This window comes from Homalodisca vitripennis, chromosome 8 (genome assembly GCF_021130785.1).
Source record: "Homalodisca vitripennis isolate AUS2020 chromosome 8, UT_GWSS_2.1, whole genome shotgun sequence".
NCBI lineage: Eukaryota > Metazoa > Arthropoda > Insecta > Hemiptera > Cicadellidae > Homalodisca > Homalodisca vitripennis.
The window spans coordinates 107,793,116-107,806,050 of NC_060214.1; the positions used below are offsets into that span (position 1 = coordinate 107,793,116).

General features: G+C 30.5%; 1 protein-coding gene across 1 annotated transcript in view; it reads right to left on the reverse strand.

Moving 5' to 3' along the window:
* Positions 1–11,505: 11,505 nt before the first annotated feature.
* The window catches only part of LOC124367859 (syntaxin-1A), a 96,981-nt gene continuing 95,551 nt past the window's right edge, over positions 11,506–12,935 (reverse strand). Inside the window, exon 12 of the mRNA XM_046825023.1 lies at positions 11,506–12,340. The gene's annotated coding sequence lies outside the window, so the exon portion shown is untranslated. The remainder of the gene's footprint in view (positions 12,341–12,935) is intronic.

Here is a 12,935-nt window from a genome sequence, read left to right on the forward strand (position 1 = left end):
CCTACTTTTTTATGTACCAGTTGCAGCTTGAACTCTTATGAACTTTCTTCAGACTTCCATAAAAACCATAACTTTGGAAATCGGTTTTCACACTGGCTGTGTTGTATACTCTGGTGCATAGTTTTGAAACCGAGCCTTAGGAATTGGCTATATAAAGTTTTACTGAAATTCAATAATAAAATGAAGTAATTGTGGAGAACACTACTAATTGACTAAATTATATCTGAATGGACACAGAAACAATTGTACAAAATAAAATTACCAGCCCAATTCACTTAATGAAGCGACTGACAATGACAGAACAGCACTGTTTCGTGTGGACTGTACCACATAATTTTGTGTGGACTGGAGAGGGAAGGTGGCTTGTGCACATGTGTTTGCCACGGTTCGTGGCAGGTGGCTCGGTCTGTACACATATATAGTATTTATAAGAAGGAATTGTCATTTTATGGATACATTTGTATCTTTACAATCAGTTCAGATATCAAAGTGCAACATTTTTATTGAACCACACCCATATATATATATAAATAAGGGAGAAGGAGAGGAAGAGGGATCAAGAACAAGACTCAACCACAGGGACATATCTATTATGTTAAAGAAATATACAATTGACTTGTGCTTGCTGCATTTTTCATTCTCAACAACGATAAAAAGGACAATAATTTTAATCTTTTTGTTGATCACATTTTGCAACCCTTCACTTAAACGATAAAGAGCGCTGCACTTTTATATTACAAGAATATTAATAAGTTTTGTTAATTATAATAATCTGATTACATGTAATAATAGTAAATAGTAAGGCTTGTAACGTTCTGAATAAATTGAAATTACATGCTGATACAACACCCATATTAAACTATCCTGACACAGATCGTCTACCACAGAGATGGGAGTATTGCCTTTATACAGGGTACAAACACTCTCTCTACCTAAGTACAGTATAAAACTATAGGCCTGATACCGATCTCTCTCTCTCTGTGACCAACAATTATAAAAATCTCTAAACTAACAACAGAACATGACCTCGTCCACCACTTTAAGTAGTCGACGAACATAAATACATCAAAGAAACAGTCAGTTAATGTACAAACTATTATACAATTTACACTGGTATCTACTAACAATATTAAAATATCAGAACCACTTCTTGGAAGTAAACGGTTTTGTTTCAACTGGAATATATAGATTTATACAAGCCAAACCTTTGTATCTGATACATACAGGGGCTAAGCTTTATTTGGCGGACCTGGTCTAACCCTAGCGACGAAAGCGTCAGTTAAAATCTTATTGGGAATTCAGCGGAAAACAGTACGTGCATGCATGACTCGTTAGAAACTAATCATATAGCTGCGGAAAATACTTTAACTCTAACTCTAAGTTTATATTTCGGGTGAAAATTTACCAATGCTTGAGTTTGTGTAAACCGAGTATTTTCAGCCCTATATAAAACACATGAATTTAAACCTTACACCATTGTATCCAACATTATTCCATAAAGAGCACGATAAAAATATAAGTTTGGAGCACACACTATACAAAATATGATTTTCCAACATAAATTTTCAAAATAATTTCAAATTGCAATAACATGTTTTTGTTTACATACAATTGGCTAACCAAAATAAGATTTATATTAGTATGATTTAGGATAGTTTTAACATTCTCTTGGTTATTAAAACTAAGAAAATAACTCAAAAATTTAATTTTTTTATTCCTTTAAGTAATCCAATTGAGAGGAATATAAAAATAAACTAATGGTATACAATCTTGTAGAAAGACCAATACAATTATACTGGATGTGTCCCGCGTTTTATTGTCACTGATTACGTAGATCAAACACTCCAACATCAAGTGCTAAACTTAGCCAATAGGAAACAAGGCGCACACTTACCAACCTACGCACTACACTAATGCATTTTTTAGATTATTAAAAGAACGTATTCCGTAATTTACTGTCTTAGTAAATTTTTTTCAAATTTTAGTAGACTTTAGAGTGTAAAATTTATATTGTATTAAAAGTTATAATTTTGACTATTATAAAAATATTTTATAAAAAAGAAATAAATTTTATGAATGGTTAATGAGAAAAAAAGGCAAATTTTCACTTAAATCCATTAGAAATTAAATATCAATTCAAGTAATATTAAATGACATAACAAAAATCCCCCATAACTGTCCCAATAACTAGCCAACTCCAGGAGGACTAGACACGAGCATTGGTTAAGTGTTAGTCTAGTAGATACCAAAAGCTTGCCACAGATTGGCCCACTAATCAAGGACAGTGCCCGAGTGTTATTCCAGTAATTGCTAATAACTTGCCAGAGAAGACTTTGGTAGACAATAAGCAGTACCTAAGTGTTAGTCCAGTAGTTGCTAATAACTTGCCAGAGTTGAATTTGGTAGCTAATGGGCAGTACTTAAGCGTTAGTCCAGTAGTTGCTAATAACTTGCCAGAACAGAATTTGGTAGACATGATTATAGCTGTACCTGAGCGTTAATCCAGAAGTTGCTAGTAACTTGCTAGAGAAGAATTTGGTAGACGTGGACTGTACTTGAGCGTTAATCCAAAAGTTGCTAATAACTTGCCATAGAAGAATTTGGTAGACATGGGCTGTACCTGAGCGTTAATCCAGAAGTTGCTAATAACTTGCTAGAGAAGAATTTGGTAGACATGGGCTGTACTTGAGTGTTAATCCAGAAGTTGCTAATAACTTGCCATAGAAGAATTTGGTAGACATGGGCTGTACCTGAGCGTTAATCCAGAAGTTGCTAATAACTTGCTAGAGAAGAATTTGGTAGAGATGGGCAGTGCCTAAGTGTTGGTCCAGTAATTGCCAACAACTTGTCAGAGAAGAAATTGGTAGAGATCCAGTGATGAAGTGTTAGTCCAGTAATTGCCAACAACTTACCAGAGAAGAATTTGGTAGAGATGGGCAGTGCCTAAGTGTTGGTCCAGTAATTGCCAACAACTTGTCAGAGAAGAAATTGGTAGAGATGGGCAGTGATGAAGTGTTAGTCCAGTAGTTGCCAACAACTTGCCAGAGTTGAATTTGGTAGAGATGGGCAGTGCCCAAGTGGTGGTCCAGTAATTGCCAACAACTTGTCAATGAAGAATTTGATAGAGATGGGCAGTGCCCAATCATTAGTCCAGTAATTGCCAACAACTTGTCAGAGAAGGATTTGGTAGAGATGGGCAGTGCCCACGCGTTGGTCCAGTAGTTGCCAACATTTGCTAGACAAGGACAATGTCTGAGTGTTTAACTAACAGATACCAACAACTTACCAGAGATGGGTTTACTAAACAATGACAGTACCTGAGTGTTAGCCCAGTAGACGGATCAGGTTGGTGACCAATTTGCATACAATATTCAAGCACTGAAAATATTTTACAATTGAAAAATTGGTTTTATCTGGAGGCCATCATTATTTTTGAAAGTTTTACTGTACCTTTAAAAAAGGGTAACATTATTAATTTTAATTAGTGTAAAAAATAACTGTAAGTTCTGTAAAATTGCGACATGAAAAGATATTTGGGTTTACATAGATATCTATTTAGTACAGATTCATTGATATATGTACAAATAAATCTTAAAATACACAAAAATGAATAAATATTTGCTATTTAGCTATTAGGGATGTAATAAAACAAATCACTGTAATTGATTTTATTCAATTCCTATTATTTTAATATATTTTTTGTACTTCTATTTTCGACTGATATTCTTTCTTGTATTTTCAAATAATTTAAATTTTATCATTAGGTACCAGAATTTAATTGGATCAAGTATATTTATTTCATAATAATAAAGTAAATTTTCCTTAATAAAAATTAAATAACAATAAATAAAAACATAACTTGGCTATCTCCGATGTCGTCTAGCACGGTAGTCAGTACAAATTTTTTGTGAGTTAACAAACTGAAAAGCGGAATAGTTATAAAGGACTAAAAAATAAGTGATTAGCTACGATTATATTTTAAGTTGGCGTCCACACTGAGAAATATTTACATGGCTTATTAAACATTTTAAAAAATCTGAAGAAGGAACTTTACAATAAAAAAACCTGTTCACTACCCTACATTGTTCGAGTCTAAATATTTCTAGTACTGAAATAAAAATAAAACACAAACATCAAAAACGTGAGATTCTTCTACTGAGCTCAGTTTCTTGATTCAAGATTCAAGATTAGTTGAACTTTCAAACTAGTGGACAAACAAACAACCCGACAATCCCCTCCTCTCTCATTAAGTCAACAACCAACAAATACAAATAATTAATTAATGTAGAGCAAAGGCAACATTATGATAAAACTACAGTAGAATACTTATACACAGGCTTATCACATGAGAACTAAACCTAACCCAGGAGAAAGGCGAGCGACAGACACAACTAGGTTTATTTCGTTAATGAGTCGATAAATACAATATGTACAAGGCTACACTAACATACAGACGCCTAGTCGAATCTAGCCAAGTACGTAATTGACTAGGTCAAGTATGTTATAACAATCTCAAATATTATCTAAACAAATTTATTTATTCCAATTGCAGCTAAAATACTTTTTGCTTACTTTTTCTTAGCCAGACATGAAGTAAATCGAGAATTTCTTCAACAATGTGCTGTAAAGGTTCACTAAAAACTTGTATGATTACAATTAGATTATTCAAATAAATATACATACAGTATTTCTTTAATCGAAATAGTGCACTTCAAACGTCCTCTCCAGTATGTTTCATAATTCTATTACCAGGTTATGCCTGCAGGACACATTTTACAATTATTATTTTTTTAAATTGTTTAGCCAGTTTTATAAAATAATTTTTAAACTAAAAGTTTATCAATTCAATCACAACAAAATTTTTAATTTATTAAAATCTATAAGAAAATTTTTAGCAATGGATGCTAATTACATAAGATTTAATATTACAACGCCATAAAAAAAGCGTATAATAATAATTTATTTTTGCTAACAATTCTGTTAAGTATTATTTAATTATGGTTCGAATACAAATTTTTAAAACAACATCTTTTATATCTGTCAACTTTTTTCCCAAATATTTGTAATAACCAACTTATTTAATAACGCCATTAACTATTTTACTATCACACCATTAAAAATAACATAATTGCTTCATAGGACAATATTTAGTTATATATTTTATTTTCAACACCAACTTATAAACACTTTTACAAGTAAAAAACATATGAACAGTATTAATTTACAAGTTATAGACAATCATGGTACGGGTAAAATTATTCACTTGACAATTTCCTTCAACAGGATATAGATTATTGTCGAAATTGATGTGTCTGGGAATAAAATTGAGTGAATTCATGAGCAAAAACAACAATGACAACACATGCTGCTAGGCGAGTCATGAATCTCGGTGAAAAAACAAGCAATAAGCATTTTGCACCTCTAAGACTCGAACGACTCAAGTCTCGACATGGATGCGTTCAACGAAACGTAAACGTTACAAAACAATAGCTTACGTGTACGTTACTAACTACGATATTATAAAATAGTCAACATACTGAACACTATGAGTACAATTATAGACATGTAGAGTATCGTAACTTGTCGGACACACTCACGCACACGTACGTACGCACGCACACATAATATACATTATTGCTCTGCTTGGAACGCAGCAACAACACTACATCTACCCTCTAACACTTATACCAAATGCAAGTATTGTTAAAGCTGTATCAGTGTAAGTCAGACTAGATTTTACTAGACCTGTATTGATTTCGACTTTCAAACATTTTATTAACACGGATCAGTAATACTGGTATTATTGGGTTTACTCATTCTTTCTAATGTTAACATTGGAAAATAACAGTCCCCGACTGATATTGTGATATTATGTACACGAGGAATCATCAATACAGATCACATCTTTGATAAAATAACAGCCGGGACTTTTTTAATAGTGGTCGAACTTCCACAACTTAAGTGACAGAAGGAGAAATTCAACAGTGTGATATGTGTAAACAACTCCTGATGGCCAACCCATAACCATTAGCGTTGCGTAAACAAAATATTCCAAAACTCAACCGTTAATAGCAGTTAGCAATTAAAAACTCAACATGGCATTCTTAAATTTAGTTTAGATTTTAGTAAACTTAATTCAAGAATACTCCAATATTAATCAATGTTAGTAATATATCTTTAAAATAAAAATACACATAGAAAACTAATACTTCAACATTAATAAGTATCACAGGAAACTTATATTAATTCGGTTATAGTTTAGTTGATATGGGCATCTATATTTTAATATGCATTATTTAATAACAAGAAACTAACATTACAACACATTGTCAGCTAAAATTCTGTCCCTTAGTTGAAAAATAAGACATGAATAAAAATACTTTATTTTGCATTACCTCTATAATATGTAATACCTAACGTATGTACCCATACTGTTTCAATATATTTCTAGGAAAACTCACAATTGAGATGCTCTTCGTTTATCTGCTAAAATGTACTAATTAAACCTAAATATTGTACTCGAATAACATAAGTAATTAATGTACGCTACATACTAAAAGTCTGTTTCTGACTTATGGTCGTGAGTAGGCCATCCTTACCACTGCTTACAGTTAATTTAAAAAATCATAAGTGTTAATGTTATTAATGGTGATTGTTCATTTGGTTGAAAATGTTTCCAGAAAATTCTACTGATATTACCTCAACAATATGGAACTAAATCACTGAAAGTGTATTGAAAGTTAGCTGTCAAAGTATCGGAGGGACACAACGAAAGGTGCACATTCTGGACAACACTTCTGCACGACTACAGAGGTGATGGAGCGGGTTATGGCAGTATCCCTCCACTCGCTTCAAGCATTCCTAGGAATGAGTTCAGAACGGGAAATCAAAGATGAAAGACTATTGGCAGCGATTTGTTAACAGGAATGGAATGAAGTGTATCTTACAATCAGTAGTTGAGAAATTAGCGTTGAAATATTAGTAAACACTTATTTCAAACTAAAGAAAAACACTCTCTGAGCTGTTACTTTTTATTACATATAAAATAAGTTTTATATTAATAATGGAAACTACCCCATGTTGAATTTCACTAGACGTCTGTGGTACAGAAAATTTAAGGTTCGGTTCAGTAAAAAGTAACAAGTTATTCCATTTTTTTTTTTTTAGCCAAAATACAATTGAACAAGTTATAATGGTTTTAATACAAATTTCTTGCACTCCATAATTACACTTTTAAAGAACACATTACTTTATTAAATTTAATTCTCAATTCAATATAGTTAAATATGAAGTTTTACATTTGATTCGATGAATGTTGAAAATGGTCTCCATTCATAATTATATCCTCAATTTCAATAAAAGACCAAGCTGTTCAAAATTTCATGAATAATAAAATCTTATTTAGTTACTGCAAGGCACTTTACTGTAAATTAAATTTAGTAATAGTAAATTGGTTAAAGGTTGTAATTTAAGGAAATGTTTGGAAAAATTTAATTTTAAGCTGCATTTATCTTGAAAATATATCAGAAGAGCAAAAAATTAATTTTCAATACTTAAAATATTAGTAAGATTTTAACAGTCAAATCAGAAAACATTACAATAACATAATGCACTGTTAATCAATCTATTAATCTCAAAATACTTTCATCTTAAACCTAACAATGTATAATTCTTTTTTCTTAGTTTTGATCCATCTATTGTCTACCATTCATCTGCAAACTGACGAAGAAATAAGTGACCAAATAATTTACCACCTGATAAAATTTTCATTATGATTTGAACATAGTGATTATCACTTAGTTCTAACATAGTGCATTAATCCAATTGGCTCTTAAGAGTTGGCTGCAGTGAAACGTCTTTATCTCAAAAAACAATTTTAAACTTCAAATACGTTTACACGTTCATTAATTTTTGGTTATAGAATTACAGAAGTTTTTTATTTTATAGGTATGATTAATAAAAACTATAGAGTTTTTCTTGTGGAGTGCATACTTAATGAAATTTTTAAACAATGAATTTTAAAAGTTGAAATTTTTTTAATAAATCATAAAAATATTGGAAAACTAAATCGGATGTAGTTGTGTATTAAGGACATTTAAAAAATTAGATAGTTCCCATAATTCTATGAAAATCATGTGAGAAAAATTGCTTGATAAATAACACTGTTTTCCTTAGGTAAAAAATCAAAATGGCCACTAATAGAGCCAGCTCTTTGGTAATGCAATTAATTTTGGCGTTTTTTTAATGTTAAATTACTGCTCTTAAAGATAACCTCTCATAATTTATAAACATTTATATGGATCACTCCACGTAAAAATGTCTGAAGATAAAAATGTGAAATTTGTACAGTATGTGCAGTGTTATCGCAGGGAGTGAGTGATGTTTTTTTTATTCATGTATAACTTAAGAAAATTTTATTTTTTAACTTAATAAAATTTCAGAAAATGACAAGTCTTCAATATATTTTAAACTAAATTACATTTGTTTATAAATAAAAAAAAAAACTTGTCACTTCTTGAAGTTAACTCTGGACGTACTATAACAATTTCACATTTTAATCTTCAGCCATTATGATTTGAGCCTGATTTCAAAATTGTCATAATTTCCTGATTTAAATGCCTGTAATTGCAGTTCTTAGGAAATTATACTTTTTCTGTATTTTGGGATTTGTTATCTTACAGGGATTTGAATGTAACAAAAAAATTCCACACCCAAAATCAATTGCACAACTTTTAATGTCTCGTCAATAAATCCTTGAAAACAGAATGGGAGCCAACAGATAACAGATAAACTTAAGCATTTCTGGTTCCCTCTCCTAGTTGGATTTATAAGGGTAATCTCTGGAAGAGAATTTGTGATGGCGTCATAACCAAGATAATTACAACAACTGTAATTGGTAATAACAAAAGAACAATTCCTGACATTCATATTATCTACCTAAGCTCATAGCTGAGATTTTTTTGCAAAATTAAAGGTGGAATTCAGATCATTTTCCTGGTTTAGGTTTAAATTTATTTACTGCATTGAAACAATCCTGTACTGGAAAAAATTGTCCTGAACCGATGACAGATTTTTTGTGTATAGTACCAAACTAAATTTTCGTACACAGCAGACCTCTAAAATGAAAATTAAAAAACAGTAGTAATAACTTTAGAAACAATTGTGATTCATCCCATAGGTAATAAATTGAACCACAGAATATTATGTAATATTATATCAAATACAACTTTTCAAGTTCATTAGTGATAACAAATTTTGAAAGCTGAGCTTGAGAGGTTTTTCAAGTAATTAGTCATTTCTATATGGAAAAAACTCACTTAAAATTGATCCTTCATTCAATTCCAATTTCCAGTTATTATAACTAATTAATTTATGTCCACAGTTTTGTTTAACACTTTGAGAGTGGATCTCATAGTTTTGCAGAGAGCCTCACTCCCTAAAAATGGAGATCCTGTAATTTTACTGGAGAACATGTTTTACTGAATTGTAATGAGTAATCCATATTTTTACGGATTCTGCTCACTCTATGATGTCAATTGGGATATGAGTTAGACATTTCAACACTATAATGTGCATGATGAATTAAATAAGTTAATCAAATTCAGTTGGTTTGTGCCATTAAGCAAAAACACATTTGAAGTGTAGTGTACCATATTAAAAAATATACAGTGTTGCACATTTTGTACATAATAATCAATTGACAGTTGCTATGTTGAAATGAAACATTATAAAATAATTGCAAATACATTTAGTTTAGATCATTTGGAATAAACTTACGTAACCATTATTTAAAATTAAAATATGTACTAAGTTTTATTGAATCAAAAGAAAGAAGAAAACAAAGGAAATAGAAGTTTTTAAGCATTGTTTCCATAATTATATGCAGATAGTTTTTTACTTTTTTTTAATCATTCAAAATATTCAGCTGTAGAGGCTGTAATTTTGAGTCAGTGCTCAAAGTGTTAAACTTGTAAAATATTATCTTTTTGCTATATTAAAAAATGTATTTCCATTTTTCTTTCATAACAAAAATATTTAGTAGATTCTTGTTAACTTGAGTATATTGCGAATGTGGCTCTGATTCAATAGGGATTATTGAGTTGAATTATTGCCCTTAAATTTTCATGGAGTAAGTAGCAACAAAAAAAGCAATTAAAACATTACTAAAAAAATGACTACTTCCCAATATATAACTATCAACACAAATTCCAGAAAATCGAAAGCTAAATTCAACTAAACTTCTGGAAAGTATTTGTTAGCCTTGATCTGTTTAGTAACTGTTAATTTTAACAAAATTAGGCAAGTTTTGGATATGTACGTATTTACTGTAAACTATGCGTACTTTACTAGGATCGGTTTACAGTTCTGGTAACATCATAAAATAATCACAGCAGAAATTTGTATGTGTTTTACATATTATTTGCAGTATGTCTACAAAAAGATCCTTACATTTTTATATGGTTTACCATCATTCGTGAAATTTTAGACTGGATCAAGAACCACCGTCCTTCCACAAAGCTTTTGTTTTTTGACAAAAAATAATGCTTGATGTTGGATTAGGCAAACTGAAAAACAGCAAAAATTCTATATCATCACTGGTTTCTACCACAGTTTCAGAAGACAACAAGTGCAATGTTAGTAACAAGGCTCCTTTGTGGAAAAAATTTTGCCAGTGTTTGATCAAAGTTTTTTTACAGCTGATCTGAAGAATTTTTTTCTTTAGGCATAGGTGAGTTGAAATCCTGCCACTTTGGTTCTGATTAATCTTTGGAGCACACTAATAAGGTAGATTTTTTAATGTTATTATGACAATGGTCATAATAATGACAATGGTCAGCATTATGACAATGTATGACATTCCTGACTATTGTACAGGAAGATTAACCCTTTGAGTGCCAACGTCCGATTTTACCGGACGACAAAAGTTGGCCGAAAAGTGCTGACGTCCGATTTTACCGGACGTTCGGGAAAAAGTCACTAAAAATTGTAACCTTTAATATTTTTAAATAATATCATATTGAAATGTTTGTGAAGAATCGTTCTTTTCAAAATAAATTGTTATAGTACACTTCCGATCAAACTTCAAATTATGAAACTCACATATAAACATTTTTGGTTGCCATAGCTACCAGAAAACAATGTGACAATAGTTTCTTAAATGTTGTATAACTTACTCATTATTGAAGATAATAATATAAATTTTTCAAGATTTACAGACAATTGCATACACTTTCCAGTGATATGGACTAAGAAAAGGATATGAATTTTTTTGGTCATATTAATTTGGTTGAAAAATGAAATTAAAAAATATTTTTGAATTTTTTTTAGGTAAGTCCATTTTTGGTATTCCTAAATTTAGTGTTATGGTAACTTTGTTATTTTATGTTAATTAAACAGAGTTTTCAGAGAAAAATAAAAAAAGAATCATGTTGATAGCTTATTAAATAATCAAACTGTGAATTTTTTTACTAAAACCTTGCAAAATGCCTGAAAAAGGGCTGGCACTTTTAGGTACACCCACTAGAAAAATACCTGGCACTTTTCAGTATACCCACTCAAAAAATACTTGGCACTCAAAGGGTTAAAAAATGTCAAATAAACTTATGAATATTGGTAGTGCCTATATTGTAGTCTTGAAGTAACATTATAATTTCTGCAATGATTATTTCCAAGTGATATTTAATACGTAAAACCACCCCTCATATGGCAATAACAAGCCCAGTAATAATATATCTTAACTTAATAAAGACTTAGGGAACCTCGGATCTGAATTCTTCACATTAATTTCAGTATGTACAAAACAACAAATGCTAACAAACGAATGAGCTGTACAAATTCTAAGAAAAACGTTACACTATATAAAAATATGATGACTGAAAGTAATTTTAGGTAAAAAAAAAACAACAATGTTAACAAGACTAGAGTAAATGTAAAAATATACAATATTTACAGAATATAACAAAACAAATATCAAACTCAAGGATAAAAACGAAGTGAATTACAAAGTTAAATATTCAAATAACATCCTACTGCTTGAAATTTACGAATTACCTATACTGTAAGAATAAATCACTAAATAACACAAACAAATGATAACATTACCCTAAACTACCATAATATTAACAAACACATTTCTTTCAGCATCTTTATTATTGTTAAACTATATTCTAGAGAAACATTCAAGGAATATATCACAGTATTTATCCAACATCAAAGTACAAACCAAATGAACAATCATCATATTAAGTCCATTCGAAGGTATAAAACTAATGCTAATGTGGAAGGTATCTAGAGAGACTATGGTGGCAGGGCCGACTAGCGAGTCATCACAGCGCACGCACTATAACACAAGAACAAACGTGGTAGAACATGTTTACTAAGTTTATATATTAATGTAATAAATGGCCCTTTTAGTACTACAACATATGGTCTGCTACAATGCCGATTACACTCACAAATGCTCTAGTTTAGGAAACAATCATAAAAAACAACAGTCATTTGAAGATTTTAAACTTTTTTTGTTCATCAAATAACTTAGAACAGAAATCAACTCTACCAGTGATTGGAATGGTTTGTGTATTAACAGTATTGAGTTGATTTGTATATTTTAAAATGAATTTTTAGTAATTTGAATTGGCATTGACACTGTTTTAAATCTATTGTTGTTTACTCGTATCATACAATCGCTTTCTACTGAGACTCTATTTACGTACGTAACGTTTTATTGTATATCAACACACATTGAGTCAAATAGGAATGATATGATATGAAATGAGAATGATATGAAATAGGAATGATCAAATAGGAATTATTCTGTTTGAGTTGGTGAGATTACTACTTAAATGTAAATTGTGAATATGCATTAATTTGATAATTATTTTTAACTGGGTCTTGTTCCATCGGGAATGTCAAAGCAAACAATTCATAATCAACAT